We start from the raw sequence: 16,781 nt of genomic DNA, 5'->3' as shown, positions 1-16,781 counted from the left end.
ACGTGGATCGTCACGTTTCAGACCTCGCATACCTCGCAAAAACATCGATTAGCGAAGTAAAATCACCTCTTTCCCTGCACATTACATTCGCATGCTTCGCTAATCCTCATTTCGCGAAGCCAAAATCGTCTTTTTTTCTGCCTCGATTAATTTTTTGTGAAGGTGGTTGATTACATAACATCCCTTTCTAGAAGGTGGCGTCCTCGAATGCAGGGGAGATAACTTTCCTTCCTGTACAGGGAGAAATTTGCCTGAAGATTGGCACATTCACTCCTAAAATTGTTGGTTATGAGAGATTGTGTCAATCTTGGTGTGCACCATGGGACACGTCCATCCACACGTACATCCCAAAATGTCTGGGCTTCCATTTCTCATCCCAAAAGGTATGGACCTGTAGAGAGAGAAATTACTCATCCGCTTCAAAATTGGTACCAGATTAATTAGGTTCACTTTGAAGTGAATTGTTAGGAGTTTATTGTGGCAATCTTGTTGTAAATTTTGGTAATGTTATGATTTTAATGTTAGAATCCATAGCTTCAAAACACATTCATGCTTCGCATATGCTAATGAAATTCATCAAGTAAACCAAACATTAGTTTCGTAGGCTTCGCATATGCTAATTAAATTAATCAAGTAAACTCAAACATTAGCTTCGCAGGCTTCGTATAATATCGAATCTGCGAAGTCAGACGGGAGGGGGCGAGACGCACGTAAATATTGATGATATTATGGAAAAGTCACACAAAATCAGTGTAGATATATAGTAGGTTGAGTAAATAGGTTAAATATGTAAATTGACCTCACATTTGACCCATTTTTGTAATTAACCCTTTAATTATAGATAATGTACGCTGTTTAACACATAATGTTTGACTGCACAAATCACGTACCTTGTTTACAAACTTTTAAACCATGAGACTATCTTTGCAAATCAGCCAAACCACGAGGTTTACTTTTATACTTTTTCCTTAATTTAATTTTAGGATAAGGTATCAAAATTGGTTTTTGGGAAGTAACAATTTAGGCTTCACGTACAAAATAGCACCAATATAGGCTTAATGTTTAAAAAATGTACCAATTTATGGCTCGATACACTACAAAAAAATCAGTCTATTACGACACATTTTTAGCGACGCTTGTTAGTATGTGTCTGTATATTTTTAAATTTAGCCACACTTTCGCATTTGTGTCGGCTTTTTTTGTTACTTAACGACGCTTGATATTATTTGTTGGTATTTTTAAAATATTAACTACGCTTTTAAGATAAGCATCGGCAATTTTTTAAAGTTAAAGTCGGTTTAGAATTTGCGTCGTGAAAATGTGTCCTGATATTTTTTCATTTGAATTTATTTTTATTGATTATGCCCGTAACAAAAAATGCAACCACACTTTTTAATTTGTGTCACCTTTTATAATCATATAACGACACTTTTATTTTTTTGTTGGTATTTTTAAAAACTTAACTACACAATTGGAAAAAAAGCGTCTTTATTTTTATCAAGTTAAAGACGGTTTAAATTTTGTGTCGATAAAAAATATCCCCATATTTTTAAATTTAAACACCTTGTTTATTACTTAATGACGCTCTTAATTTTTTTTTATGGGATAAGGTACCAAAATAGGTTCATGGTTTTTAGGGAAGTATCAATTTAGGCTCCACGTACAAAATAGTACCGATATATGTCTAACGTTTAAAAAATGGTATCAATTTACGCTTCGATAAGGGATTGGACACGTCATTGATATTACTCCGTTAACTTCTGATTTCTCCCTCCACGTACAATTGACAGAACTTAACGGAGTAATATCAATAACGTGTCTCGTTCCGTTATCGAGACCTAAATCGGTACCCTTTTTTTAAACATTAAGCCTATATTGGTGTTATTTTGTACGCGGAGTTTACAGTAATATTTCACCAAAAATCATAGACCTATTTTGGTACCTTATCTTTTTTTATTGGTATTTTTAAATATTTAAATACAGTTTTGGAAAAAAAAAATCTACATTTTTTAAGTGAAAAACGATTTAAAAGGTATTTCAGTAAAAAAAAAATTAATTTGAATACATTTTTTTTTTGCCTAAATTTTTATTTTTAATTATCTTAAATATATTTTTTTATATGGCGCACACATCCCTCTCTGCCTCAAATTCCTAATGTTTTTCATTGGCCAAAACTCTGCCTCCTGCACGTCTCCACCTTCCTTCATAACAAGAATTAGCTCCGCCACGATGCTTCCATTTACATCCTTCCATTTGATTTGTTTCATTCTTGCAGTTAGATACTTGGTGCACAGCTAGCCTCGTTCGGTACCCATTTAATCACAGCGGAAACTCTGTTCTTCATCCCTCTCCTTTGGTCCAAACGCTGAATCGACTGCCATCTGCAATTCTGGAGATTTTAATTCCAAAAGCTTCAGTTCTACAAAATACCAATTCGGATTCTCCTTCATCGTGTTCGGTTTGAATTAGTTTTTCCCTAAGTTGATTTTGATTAATTGATGTTAATTACTTTACATTATGTGAGAAAATTGATTAAATTAGGATCTGTTATCAATTGTGTGTAATTGAGAATTGAATTTTCGATTTAAACATTATCAGCATTTGGTTCTCTTTACTTGAGAAAATAGTAATACTTAAACATGGCTATACTAGTTCAACTGATACTGACTTTTATGAAATTTCTGATCTTTAAAAGCTTATTCTTTTAGTTGATTCAAATTTCAGGGGTCTATGTTTCTAATGTTTTTGAATTGTAGGGGCGAAATTGCAAGATTTACTATGGGCAGGATGCCCATGAGTCTAGTGAGGTAATTTTCATTTTGTTTGGTTTTTTTCTCCCTTTTCTTTATTTGGTTCACTGTGATGTTTTTGAAGTTTACTAATTGACTATTTTGCTGGGTTTTTTCTGAAAATTGATGAATGGCTGGATTATTCTCATATGCGTTCCAAGTTTAAAAGTTAGTTGTACCTCTATGAATACTTAGAAAAGAATACTTTTCTGGTTGGATACTTCTTATGAATTGCAGACCCAATTTGGTCAGGCCCAGCAATTATTTGTTTCAGTTATCACTCATAGTATTATTGCTTAGAAATTGTCATGGTTGGGCTTGTGTTATTCTATTGTAGTGGGGAAGATTTATCAATTGAATACAAAGTATTATTTCTACTTTTAACACCCTGAGTGCCAACAGGTACCTCCATTATATTACTTGGAAGGTTGGAGCTCGGTTCATGGATGAAAAGTTTTAAAGTTCTTTTCTTAAGCTTGTAACTTTTATTGGCATATCTGATTTTTTGCAATTATATTTTAGTGTTGTTGCTTAAACCTTCTATTCTTTTGATTTCCACATTTCGAGCCACATTGTGTTAATATCTTCTGGACTTGCACATCACTATGTGCAAGTGCTTGTCCTGGTTTTTCATTTTTTCGGTAGAATAAACACAATTTTTCCCTTGTTATTCATGTTGCTACTCGTAAGATGGTTAAAATTCTAAATGCAGGTATGCTTATATATCTGTAATTTGCTCAACTACTGAAATTGGTGAACTTGTGTTTGCTTTCCTTCCTTTTCTTTCATAAACAAATTCTGCCAGGGGTTTGATAACTGTTTCTCATCATGTTTAGGCAATTTATACTGATACACTGATGGATGTCAAATTAGTGATAAGTTCTATGTTAAGGGCAAGCAAATTGAGTTGTCCTAGTTGATGTGGTTTTCTTGGAGGAATAAATCTATGTTCTACATTTGAAATTCAGTATTAAAAGTGGAAGAACATATGTTAGACTTACTAATTCATGTGATCTGTAGACAAATTTGAAGCAATAGGGTACATGAAAGGATTGGCATAATTCAAATTTAAATTCTTAATATGCTCTTTTGCTTAGAGTCCAATCTCTTGTTACTTGACTATATTGATGAATCTATATGCATGTATCCATTTGCCTTTTGCTGAATAAGAATTGCCATTTTTTTTCATTTTAAATTATCTTGAGTTAGAAACTTGTGTATTGTTATATTTTTATATAATAACTTGTTCTCTTCTTCAATATGGCAGTTTTGTGGTGTGAATAGGTAAGCATGCCAAGGTTGCATTATCTACCATTGGTAGGCCAGCCAATTACATTTGTACAGGTAAATCACGAATTATATTCTTTTTTTTATGTACTTCTTAATGATTTTAGTTGTACTTCAATATAATATAGAATCTATATTGCTCAATTATAAAGATTATAATATTTGGAATGATGTGTTTTGTAATCATTATATGCATATTCAGATTTCTCTATTTGAATCTAAGAATGTTTGCATCTTTTTTTATACTTATGTATTTTTTTTTTATTGTTATTTAGGTTATCCAACATGAGCTTTGGGAGTACATTAAAAATGAAGATACATGAAGAGTTGCTTCCTTTTGGGGAGAAATATTACGAGTTTCGTTTTTTAGCATTATGTGTTGTTGAAATATAAACATATTGATAATTATGTGTCTTAAATTTAGAAAGCTTATTTGTAAAAATGTCATTATATTGATGATGTAATAATGTTGATAAGTTGCAGTTTTGGAGCGTTGTTTTTTTTAAAATAAATGTAGAGATCTATGTTTTTTTTTTTTATCAAAGTGTCATAGTATTCAAGATACTTATTTATGAAAAATATCCTTATATTAAGGATGTAATAATATTCAAGTGTTTCAGTTTAGATATTATATTTTAACAGAAAAATATCATTGTATTTGGCACGTAATGGATTTTTATGTAACTAAATGCAGACGTTTTTATAATTAAATGTTGTAAATTTGGAGATGCTTTTAAATTAAAATGTCGTGATGTTCAAGAGGCTATGGATGTTTTTTGAAATGAAATAATGACATAACAAAAATGATGCATCGTTAACTTTCCTACGCTTTATAAAAATGTCGTAGAAATTTCAAAAACTAAAAATAAATAATATGAAAAAATTACGACGCTAAAAATGTAAACGTTGGAAGTATGACGACGTTTGTGACGACGCTTTGAATTTACCTACACAAGCTTTATAGTGTAGTTAAAATTAACGACACGCAATTTAATGACGCTTGTGACGACGCTTTGAAAAGCGTGGGTAAGTGTTTAGGGACGTCGAAAAGCGTCGTTAAACCTTAAATTTTAGCGTCGTAATAGACCCTTTTTTGTAGTGATAGCGGAAGATGACACGTCATTCATATTACTCCATTAAGTTTTGATTTCTCTCTCCACGTACAATTGACAGAACTTAACGGAATAATATAAATGACGTGTTACGTGCGGTTATCGAGGCCTAAATTGATACATTTTTTTAACTTTAAATCTATATATGTGCTATTTTCCAAAAAACTATAAACCTATTTTAGTACCTTATCCCTTTAATTTAAAATCTTTGCATACGGTCTGGTTAAAGTATTTCTAAGATTTGTGCTCACCCCTAGTTTGAAGCGGAAAGATAAGTAATTAAGAAGCAAAGATGTACAAATCAATGGAGTTTGAAGACATGAAAGAGTAGACAGGGAAAATAAGGAAATATTGCATATTTTACAAGAGTTGAGTTGATATATGAATTATTAAATCCTAGAAGGAATAAGAGGAGTGGCGTTTTGGAGGAAAGTACTTGCAGCTGCTACTCCACTTCCAAGCTTAACTCGGTAACCCACATCCCTTAGTATCATCTCCACTCCAGCTAGACAACCCAATAGTTGCAACTGAATAAATTAAATAAATAAATCAATGTCACATTTTAATAAATAAGTTACTGTTTGTTAGTTTGATTATATAATAAAAGATTAAGGGCTAAAAATGAATTTCGGGTTACCGGGGGAGATCGAGTTCCTAACGTGAAAAACAGTGCAACATTAAAGCAATTAGGGATGCAAACAGGACGGGCAGGGTGGGAATGCATTTCCCATCCCCATTCCCCATTCCCCGTATCCATCCCGCAAGTTAGACTGGGATAGATTTGTCCCTACCCCATCCCGTGGGGAATCTCCGTTCCAAAAACTCATTTTCAATTTACAGATGTTCCAAAAACTTTAGCCCCATTCTCTGAGGAGAATCAAACCGAATTTTCAAAACCATAAAAAAATAAAAATTGCAAACAATCAATCACTTTTTTAAAATATACTTAAATCATAAAAAAAAAGCAATTATAACGGGAATAATTGAGAATCCGCTAAGGATCCCCATCCCCACCACGGGGAACAAAATTATCCCCATCCCCACCATGGGGAATAAAATTATCCTCATCCCCGTCCTATGCATCGTAGATTTTCTGTCCCCTTCAGGGTGGGTCACCAACGGAAACGGGGAATCCCCACTCCATTTACATCCTTAAAACCAACGTTGTTGATACGATACAATATGGGACCTTAATAACGGAAAATGAAGCATAAAATTGCACTATATCTAAAAGACTTAATGTATACACAACACTTTCAAATTGGTCATAAAAGTCGATTGCTCCTCAAACAACTGACTAACTCTTTAAATTTGCTTAAAGTGATCTATTAAACTCTGAATTTGCGTAAATTGATCAGAAATTGTTTAAAGTTACTTATTGAGACTTTAAACTTGTTTAAAGGAATGTCGTGTTTTAACTTGTCCAAACCTCTCATTTCTCTACCAAGTAAGATTTAGAAGGTTAATAATGTCACTTTAAGTAATTTCAAGATGCTAATCATTCGTTTTCAAATTAGAGAGTCATTAGACTTTTTTGGACAAGTTTTAAATGACTACCGATGTATTAGGTTATGTGAAAAGTTATTGCATTGTTTTTCACGATCAAAATGAGAGTTTTAAGTGTTTGGTTAGATTTTTTTTTTTTTTTTTTTGCTAATTCCTACTTTTAAAAAAGAAGCTGTTTCCATAGGATCACTATGTACTTAATATACTTAGCTTCCTATACTTACTTAAAATAGTTTTCTCAAAGCTTTTTTTATTTTTGACACATGGATTTATTGAGCAAATGAGGGATAAATTGCACCAATAGTCGCTGAACTTTCAAATCAGTTTCAATAATTAAACTTTTATTTTGTTTTGATAAAAACAATAAGTAGAATAGTGACATGGCAAATACGTTGGAAAGAACTCGACTACCTATAACATGACAGTCACGAAATAACCACGTGTATGCCACGTGATAATTTCAAAGAGTTAAATTAAGTACATAATAAATATAATTTTTATTCTTTTTTGTTATCTGACTATCATGTCATACATAAAAATCAATCATTTCCAACGTGCTTGTCATATCACTGTTCCAAAAAAAATTAAAAATATATTTTATTTTGTACGGGTTGGAAAAAAATATTCAAATATTTTCGTCAAATTTAAAATATTAATCTCCAATTCTATTATTAAGTCACAAAAAAAAAATGAAATCTTTTTAGAAACAAGGGATATACAATTGGTGCAGAATAAGGAACAAAATATATGTTTATAATGATGTCTGAAATTGACATATTTTGCCAATGTTTGGGGATAAAATTGCTTTTGACGGCAAACATTAGAAATAAAATTGGATCATGATAAAATTACTCTAAAATGTTAGATGTATTTTTGCACGGCATCCTTTCTTAGATAAACTCATTTGGATTGGCTTGTGATTTTATTTTGGGTAAATAATTTATTACTTATCGTCTTTTTACCTAACACACTGTTTAGTCCATCTATTTTGAAAAACATATTTTAAGGTCCTTATCTTTTATTAATATTAACCATTTAGTCCTTCTGCCTAGTTTTTTTAGATTTTTAATCGAACATGTCTTAGCTTTCAGGATAACCATAGTAGAATACAAAATGGTCATATTACTCTGTTATTTTCTATTTGTCTGTTTATGCCAAATATAACAGTACAAAATCTATAAAAAAAAATAGACAGAAGAACTAAATGGTTAATATTAACAAAAGTTAGGGATCTTATAATGTGTTTTCAAAATAGGAAGACTAAGAAAAGTGAGGAATAATAAATTATTTACTGTTAAGCTTGAATACATCCCGTCTAAAATAACAGTGCCGGACTATGTCTGGGCAAAGTAACTTTCGCAAAAGCTTGTTGAATCCTATTAAAACACAGTTTAATCCGACTCATAAACTAATTATAGTTGCCTAGACCTGTTTAAGGATTCTTTCTACCCAATTTTACTAATTAATTATTTGCGTAAAACTTATAAGTATTGACACTGCAATTATACAACATAATATAATATAATACTAAATTAATCCTCTAAGCTTAATAGGTTAAATTAAAAGTAATTTAAATAAAGATTTTCAAATCCTAATAGAAGTCGGACATGAGAAGCCTAACTCTAGTGTTAATTTTATTTAAAAACAGAAATTTACACAACAATAGAATATCAAAGTCTAGAGGAATATTTAGTAACAGCAATAGAAATCCAAGTTGTTTAAGGAATATTTATTCCTAAGTTTCAAAATACTATATATACCCTGCTCATTCAACTCTTCCTATCGCCACTGCCAAAACCAATTATTTCCCTGCTCAATCAACTCTTTTCTATCCTATTCAATGGAATCTAGCTCTACCCAAGTTCAAGTTCCTTCCGATATGTTGTTCGAGATTTTATCTCGTTTATCATTCAACACTCTAGCAACTTGTAAACTCCTTTCTAAGGACTGCAACCGCCTTACTTAGGATTCTTCCTTCTTAAATCTCCATTCTCAAAGAACCAATACTTTATCAGGTTTTTTCTTACAAACCCTGAGATTTAATCAAACTTCTGCTTTTTTTTTCTCTGATGGAAATCCAAATCATAACATCTCTCTCGATTTTCTACCCTCTCAGTCCGTACAAGGGATTTTGGTTTGTATTGAGGATAAGAGGATTCCTAGATATTATGTGTGCAAACCTCTCACTAAAGAATGGCAACGCATTCCAAACCCGAAGACTAAATATTTCACTGAGTCGATAGTCATTAAGGTTTTAAAATCAAAGCCTTTACACTACAAGATAGTGAGGTTATCCCAACCAAAGCATCGTTACTTCGGAAACGGTCTTAGATGTGAGATTTTTGATTCAATGGTTGGTAAATGGAGGCAGATTGAGCAAGTAAAATTGCCATGTGACGAACACTTTTTTAGTTGGATTCCAGCTATTTCTGTGTGTGGCAGATTTCACTGGCTGACATCTGCAAAAAAAGGTTTTCGCATTTGACGTTGATGATGAAAAGTACGATGTGTTTTCACTTCCTTTCAGTAACGATTATAAACATGTTCAGCTGACAGAATATGAGGGGAAGCTTGGTGTTATAGGCAAAGAAGGTAATTTTATGGAGGAATGGGTAATGGAGATTTATAAGAAAAAAGAATGGGCGAAAATGATGAGAGTTAGTGTCGAAGAAGGGCAGAAGGAGACTTGTTATCCAGTTGGTTTTTGTAATGTTAATGTTGCTTTTTTGGTTTCGGAATATTATAGATTCTTGTCGTTCAAGTTTATGAATGGAAACGGTGTTCAAAAAGTGAGATTGAATATCCTCTCTATGCAAGAAGGAGTTTTTCGTTTTCGATCCCATTTTGAGCTTTGTGGTTTGAAGAATGAGTTTGCCAATAAGAAGTCAAGGAGGAAAGTGAGAAGAGATCGGCATTACCCTTATTATAGTGCTAGTTCTGCATTAGTTATCCTGCTTGTGTTGTTTTTCTTTACTTTGATGTGTTTTGTTTTAGACTTCTAGATTTTATTGTAATCTAAGAAAAAGGAAAACATTTTTCGACATGTTTGCAGATTTTAAAGATTCATAAATCTTAATATAGAATATTTTTGAACATATAGCAATCATGTTGTAAATGAAAGTTGTTGATTAGGATTAGATGTTTGTTTACTAACCTTCCTGATCTTCCGGATTTGCAGTTGCAACGTGTTCTTAATTGTAGGATTAGCGGTGATGATTCTGATGTTTGTTATTGGCGGCCTGCTAGTAATGGAATTTTTACTGTTCGTTTGTTTTATCAGTGGCTCCGTCCTCCTCTGTTCAAGGATCCGGTTTTCTCTGCTATTTGGAGGCCTTATATTCCTCCTTCGCACTTCATGGTTTGTTGGCAGGCTTTCAGAGGTTTTCTCCCTACGCAGGCTGCATTACGGGCTCGTGGTATTCCAATTGTATCACGTTGTTCGCTTTGCCTGTGTGATCAGGAATCTCTTGACCATCTGCTTGTTCATTGTCCGTTTGCGGCTCAGATTTGGCACAGTGTTTCGGGTTTGTTTGGTCGCCGGTTAGACGTCTCTTTGTCTCTCATGGATTTCCTAAAACTTGTAGTATCTCATCGTTTTAGTCCTCAAATTAGGGTGCTTTGGAATAGTGCTTTTGTTAATTCAGTTTGGGTCATTTGGTTGGCTCGAAATGCTTGCATTTTTGAGGAGGTTAAGCCAGATATTCATTTTTCTTTATGTTTATTATGGGCTTGTTTGAGGGGCGCGGACTCTTTCAATCTTGGGACTATTTGGAATTCTTACGTGGAACGTCAAATACTGGACACTCTTGGTTTGGCTCCTAGACTTCATCGGGCTCCTCGGGTGATTGCGGTTTGTTGGCAGCCTCCTCCAGAGGACTGGATCAAAATTAACACTGATGCATCGGTGGTTTCTGGTGTTGCTGGTTGTGGTGGTATTTTTAGGGATCGTCTTGGTCTTGGTCGGTCGCTTGGTTCGTTTGCTTTCCCGCTTGATTGCAGTTTAGTGCATATGGCCGAACTTCAGGCGATGTTTTTTGCTGTTTCTGCGGCTTATCATCGGGGATGGCGGAAGATTTGGATGGAGTGCGATTCCTGGTATGTGGTTTATATTTTTCGCTTTCGTCCCGTTGTGGTCCCTTGGACTATGCAATCGGACTGGAGGATTTGTTTGCAGTTTTTGAATCAAATGGAGGTTGTTGTTTCCCATATCTTTAGGGAGGGTAACCAGGTCGCTGATGCTCTTGCGAGCTTTGGCCGTCTGAGTTCGGGTCAGATTTGGTGGGATTCTTTCCCCGATTTTTGCTCTCTTCTTCTTCGGAATAACGCTATTGGCAGGACTTTATATCGTTTCCGTTAATTTTACATTTGTTTTTTATTTTTGTTTTGTTCTGTTATTTGTATACATTTCTTAATTCTTCTTTTATATAATTTCTGGGTGTGGGTTGTCCTGGGGGTGCCAACCTAGTTGGGATTCCTGTGGTTTGCCTTCTCCTCTGCTTTATTCAAAAAAAATATATTTTTTGATATTACTAATGCATCTTTTAATTTGTATTTAAGCACTCTAATTTAAATCTTAATAAGGCCGTCTTGAACTTACAAGGCTTCTCATGAATTATGAATTTTTATTGTTTTACCTATGATGGTATTGATAAATTATTTTTAGCATATTCAGTCCCTAAATTTTCACTATTTTATGCATAGGGTCTTAATAAAAATATGTAATAGGTAATTGGAGATTAGTCTGAGAAATAGATGTTCTTCTATACTTTGCTTGTGTTGAATGTAGTAAAATATGTAATATGCATAGTGCTTCTAATAAATGATTCAACCCCTAAACTCATTTTACAACATGGATTCGGTGGTGCAGATTTTTCAAACATCGATTCGTTTCAAGCATCGATTCGGTGGTGCATAGTTGTAGGGTTATTTTAAATAAGGGGTGGGGTTCCAATTATCTTATATTTGGCGTCAAGCTAATCAAGAGGCTTGTTACATACTAGTCCTTTTTATTAGCAAGGGCCGGCCCTAGACATAGGCCGGGGTGCGGTTGTCCAGGGCCTAAGACTAAAAGGGACCCAATTCTAATTTTATTGAATATATACTAATTTTTTTTTTGTTGTTATAATACTCATTTAGGTCTAAAGATGGATAAAATGAGTCCAAATTTCTATTTTAGATTTTAAATACAATTTAAAGGTCCGTTATCTCTAATTTCGTTGGGATCCATAAAATATCAGGACCAATCCTGTTATTAGCACGAGAGTCCTTCTATGTGACCTCTTTTACTTGATAATTTAATAAACGTTTGACCTGTTAATGAATTTGTTTCAAAAGAAAAGAAAATGAATATTAGTGGGGAAAAAAATAAAGTTATTTAGATAAATGTAAAAAAAAAGTTATTTAATAAAGAAATGATAAATAGTTTTAAACTAGTGGAATGGTAATTTTATCCCAGACTAATATTTTGACGTATTAATACTCCAAAATATTATTGCTTGTCATAAAAAAATAATATGGGAAAAAAAGGGAAAAAATGAAGTTTCAAATTAGAACATGAACCGCTGCAAAACTAAAAACCATAGAAAATAAAAATATTAATTTCCAAGAAAATGGCGGTTTCAATAGATTTGGCTGTAAAATAAACTTCAATACTTATGAGTTTTACATAATTAATTAATTATTATTTTTGGACTTGTTTGGTTCAGTTGTTAACTAATAACTGTTGCGGTTGCAGTTGTTGTTAACTGTTTACAATTGTAGTAAGTTGTTAGCTGTTACTATTAGCTATTTATTATTAGTTGTTTAATTATTAGTGTTTGGTAAATTATAGGGAAAATTACAAAACTAGGTCAAATGGAAGACCCATTTACATATTAAACCCATTTACTCAACCTATTACATATCTAGACTGATTTTGTGTGACTTTTCCATAATACCCTCAATATTTACGCGCGTCTCGTCCCCTCCCGTCTGACTTCGCAAATTCCATATTATGCGAAGCCTGCGAAGCTAATGTTCATAATAATTAATGAATTTAGTTCGCATATGCAAAGCCTGCGAAGCTAGAGTTTGATTTATTTGATGAATTTAATTCGCATATGCGAAGCCGGTATATGTTTTGTAGCTAATTCGCGAAGTGGTGTATAACAAAAAATTGCAAACAACAAAGGATTCTAACATTAAAATCATAACATTATCAAAATTTACAATAAGATTGCCACAATAAACTCTTAACAAATCATCTCATAATACATAGGCTACTATTCACTAAGATTGCCACAATAAACTCCTAACAAATCACTTCATTATACATAGGTTATTATTAACCACAGAGGGATGGACGTGTCCCACGGTGTAGACTCTTATTCACAACTGACGGTTGGAAGTCCAGGCGTTTTCGAATGGATGTCTCTCATGGCACCCTAACACACCGGCTTCCAGGAATGAATATTACGTATTCAACCACCTTCAGAAAAATTTAATCGTGTTAGTCAGAAAAAAAGGAAGATTTGGCTTCGCGAAACGACGATTCGCTAAGTATGCGAACATAAATATGCAAGGAATGTGACGCTCTGACTTCGCGAAACAATGATTTCGCGGAGTCTGCGAGGAGAAATGTGATGCTCTGGCTTTGCAAAACGCTGAATTCGCGGAGTCTGCGAGAGAAATTTATCGAATTACCTCGCAAACTTCGCGTAATCAGCGTTTCGCAAAGTGAAATTGATAAATTTCTCCCCGAAGACCTCGCGATAACCGCATATGCTAAGTGGATTTATGGGGGAAAACGCAGAAAAAACAGCATATACTTACATTTTTTTATGAACCCAATATGATAAACTGGGAAAAACGATGAAAATAACGTAGATTCACCATTTTTTCGAACGAGCAGGAAATGGAAGATGAAGAACCATGACTTCGTTTTCTAGGATTAGGAAGTTGCAGAATCAAGAGATGAAGAGAGGAAGAAGATAAATTCATTGTGATTTGGAGAAATGAACCAGATTTCGTGGAATTTAAAGGAAGATAGGAAGATCAAAAGTCTTGGAATCATTAATGGAGGAGCTGCCGCCGTTTCGCGCAACCAAGGAGAAGAGGGGAGAGAACGTTCGCGTAAGGGAGGAAGTGGGAAGGTTAGGGGTATTATGGTAAAGTCACACAAAATCAGTCTAGATATGTAGTAGGTTGAGTAAATGAGTTTAAAATGTAAATGAGCCTTCTATTTGACCTAGTTTTGTAATTTTCCCTAAATTATATTGAACTGTTGTTGTTCGGATTTAAAATGTCTAATATGAAGATGTTTTAAATTAATCAATAAAAAAATTATATTTTGTGATTTGTTATTAATGATAATAAAATGATGCACATGTGAAGTGTAGATGACAATATTCATGACTAAAAAGACAGTTTGATGAATTATTTTTCAAATTGACTCAACTTGTCAATGTTAGGGGTATAATTGCACCAATTTAGACGTTAAGAATAAAATTGCTCATATAGCTATAAACGTTAAGGGTATTTTTGTACCTTATCCTATTATAAAATAAAAAAAATGTGTTACACAAATTAATAAAAATAATCTATACAAAAAATAAAATTATTGAATGCAACAAAACCTTATTCTTCCGGTAATTATGTTGTAGAAATATAAGTAATTTAAAGAAGAAACATATTTTATAGAAATAAGAAGGATAATTTTGTCAATAACAAATAACTACAAACAGTTGTTTATGAAAAGCTCCAAATAGGAGCTTTTCGTGAAAAGCTTCAAAACGCTATATTTTCTACGGTTTGGAGTGAAACGCTAAACGCTCCTCCGAAAATCTGAAACAAACACCCCTTAAGCTATATATGACATGATGGCCCTGTTTGGTAAAGAGCGTTTTGGGATAAAAAGAGCGGTTTTGACCAATTTTAGAGGTTTGACCACTGAAACCGCTGATGGAAGTGTTTGGTGGAGAGAGGTTTGGGAGAGAATTTTGGGATGAAAACGCTAATTTAGAAAAAGCTCTTAAAAGGAGCTTTTTCAATTAGCGTTTTGGAATATTAAAATTAATGGACTTCTTTAACCCTAATAGATAGACTCTCTCTTCTCCTGCGCCAAAATTAATGCCCTTATTCATCTTTTTGCACAAACCGCTATTATCAATCAGCTAATTTTTACCAAACAGGTCTACACAAACAGCTAGTCAAATCAGCTAGTCAAATCCGCTAATGTAATCAGCTAACAGCTAACAGTTAATGTAATCAGCTAACAGCTAATTCCCAAACAGGACCAATATCATATTATTGGTCTGGTATATGGATGACGTGATGCACCGAGTCGCATAATATAATTTCTCCATAATAATTTGTTTTTTTATTCCAGTTAGAACTATTCATGGGTCTGGGTACACGTTTGAACCGTCTAAGTCCACGGCCAAGGTTGGACAAGGAAAAAGGATTTTAGGATCGGCCCAACCCAGGTCGGTAAAGCTCCTATATATCTAGGAGGTGTAAGTTTTATAAAAATAGTACGAGCGGAGCCAATCTAACCTTCCCTATTAATATTAATTATTAAAGTCATATATTTTTATATTAAATATTTATTTTTAAGTAACACATTAAATTTTTTTTTGGTGAGAATTAAATATTATTTATTAAAACTATATTTAATTACAGTTCAGTTACTTACAAATCCTAATAGAAGATATTACTACAGCTACACGTTTAGAATTTAATTAGAGTCCAGTTCAAATCCTACTAGAAGTGTATAATTTAATTTCTACACTCACTCTTTTCTATCCTACTCAATGGACTCTACTCCTATCCAGTTTCATGTAACTTCTGATATCTTGTTCGAGATTTTATCTCGTTCTTCATTCAAAACTCTAGCAACTTGTAGACTCCTTTCTAAAGACAGCAATCGTCTCACTTACGAGTCCTTATTCTTAAATCTCCATTCTCAAAGAACCAACAATTTATCCGGTTTTTTCTTACAAACCATGAGATATGATCAAACTTATGCTTCTTTTTTCTCTGATGGAAATTCAAATCGTAACATCTCTCTCGATTTTTTACCCTCTCCTTCCGTAGAGATTATAGCTTCATCCTTACAAGGAATTTTGGTTTGTATTGAGAATGAGAGGATTCCTCGATACTATGTCTGCACGCCTCTCACTAAAGAATGACAATGTATTCCAAACCCCAAGACTAAATATTTCACTAAGTCCATAGCCATTAGGGTTTTAAAATCAAAGCCTTTACACTACAAGATAGTGAGATTATCGCAACCAACGCAACGTTACTTCGAAAAATACAACTGTCTTCGACCTTCGAACCTGTGCAGTCAAAGCCGAAGATTGTAGAACAGCAAAAGAGTATTTTTAATTGCCCAGAAATATGATTGAGAGAAAAAACTGTGTGTAGAAAGCTTGAAACTTATTGTATTTATAGGCCACAGAAATATGAACGTTAGAACGTTCATATACACGTTAGAACGTGGAGTGAGACCAAGAGATAAATAAGGTTCCGTTTTTTACTAATTAAAATGCTGAAGAAAAATTCAAAGAAGTTGAAACGGATAAAAAATAAAATTTCAATCGGGACGGGCGGGCGTCGCGCGAACGAGCGGGTGCGCGCGTGTGGTATATTTGCTAAAAACCACTTAACACAATTTAAAGGCTTCTAAAGCCCAATTCTATATATACCCACTCAAAGGGTTATAAGTTTCCCATGTGGGATTGTAAAAGTGCTCTTGTGAGCAAAGTGCTTAAAGACAAATATATCCCACACTTTCAAAGCCATTTTTATTCAACACACCAAAGTTTCAAAGCCATTTTTCTAACAATCCCCCACAAATGGCTTTATAAAAACAATATTAAAATAGTACAAAGAAGATAATTTTTCTGGGCAAATAAAAAGAATAGGATAAGGTTATGAAGAACTTAAGTATCAATGTCTTTCGATTGAATTGATACGTAGTGAGATGAGGCAACAGGGTGACGTTTTAGAAGTGAATTACTCTTGAACTTTTAAAACTTCATCTGAGACCCCCACAACACGTAAATAACCTTAAAAACTTTTGTTGTTCCGCGATAATACATTACAA

The 16,781-nt window shown here is 33.4% G+C and overlaps 1 long non-coding RNA gene across 1 annotated transcript; it reads left to right on the top strand.

Moving 5' to 3' along the window:
* The first annotated feature begins 2,162 nt into the window (after positions 1-2,162).
* LOC136233537 (uncharacterized) lies at positions 2,163-4,558 on the top strand. The gene is made up of 3 exons (XR_010690873.1): positions 2,163-2,807; positions 4,057-4,133; positions 4,352-4,558. It is a non-coding gene; the product is annotated as an uncharacterized lncRNA (long non-coding RNA).
* The last annotated feature ends 12,223 nt before the right edge of the window (positions 4,559-16,781 follow it).

This window comes from Euphorbia lathyris, chromosome 6 (genome assembly GCF_963576675.1).
Source record: "Euphorbia lathyris chromosome 6, ddEupLath1.1, whole genome shotgun sequence".
Classification (NCBI taxonomy): domain Eukaryota; kingdom Viridiplantae; phylum Streptophyta; class Magnoliopsida; order Malpighiales; family Euphorbiaceae; genus Euphorbia; species Euphorbia lathyris.
Note: the sequence above shows the minus strand (reverse complement) of the source record. Positions and strands in the feature narration are given on the sequence as shown.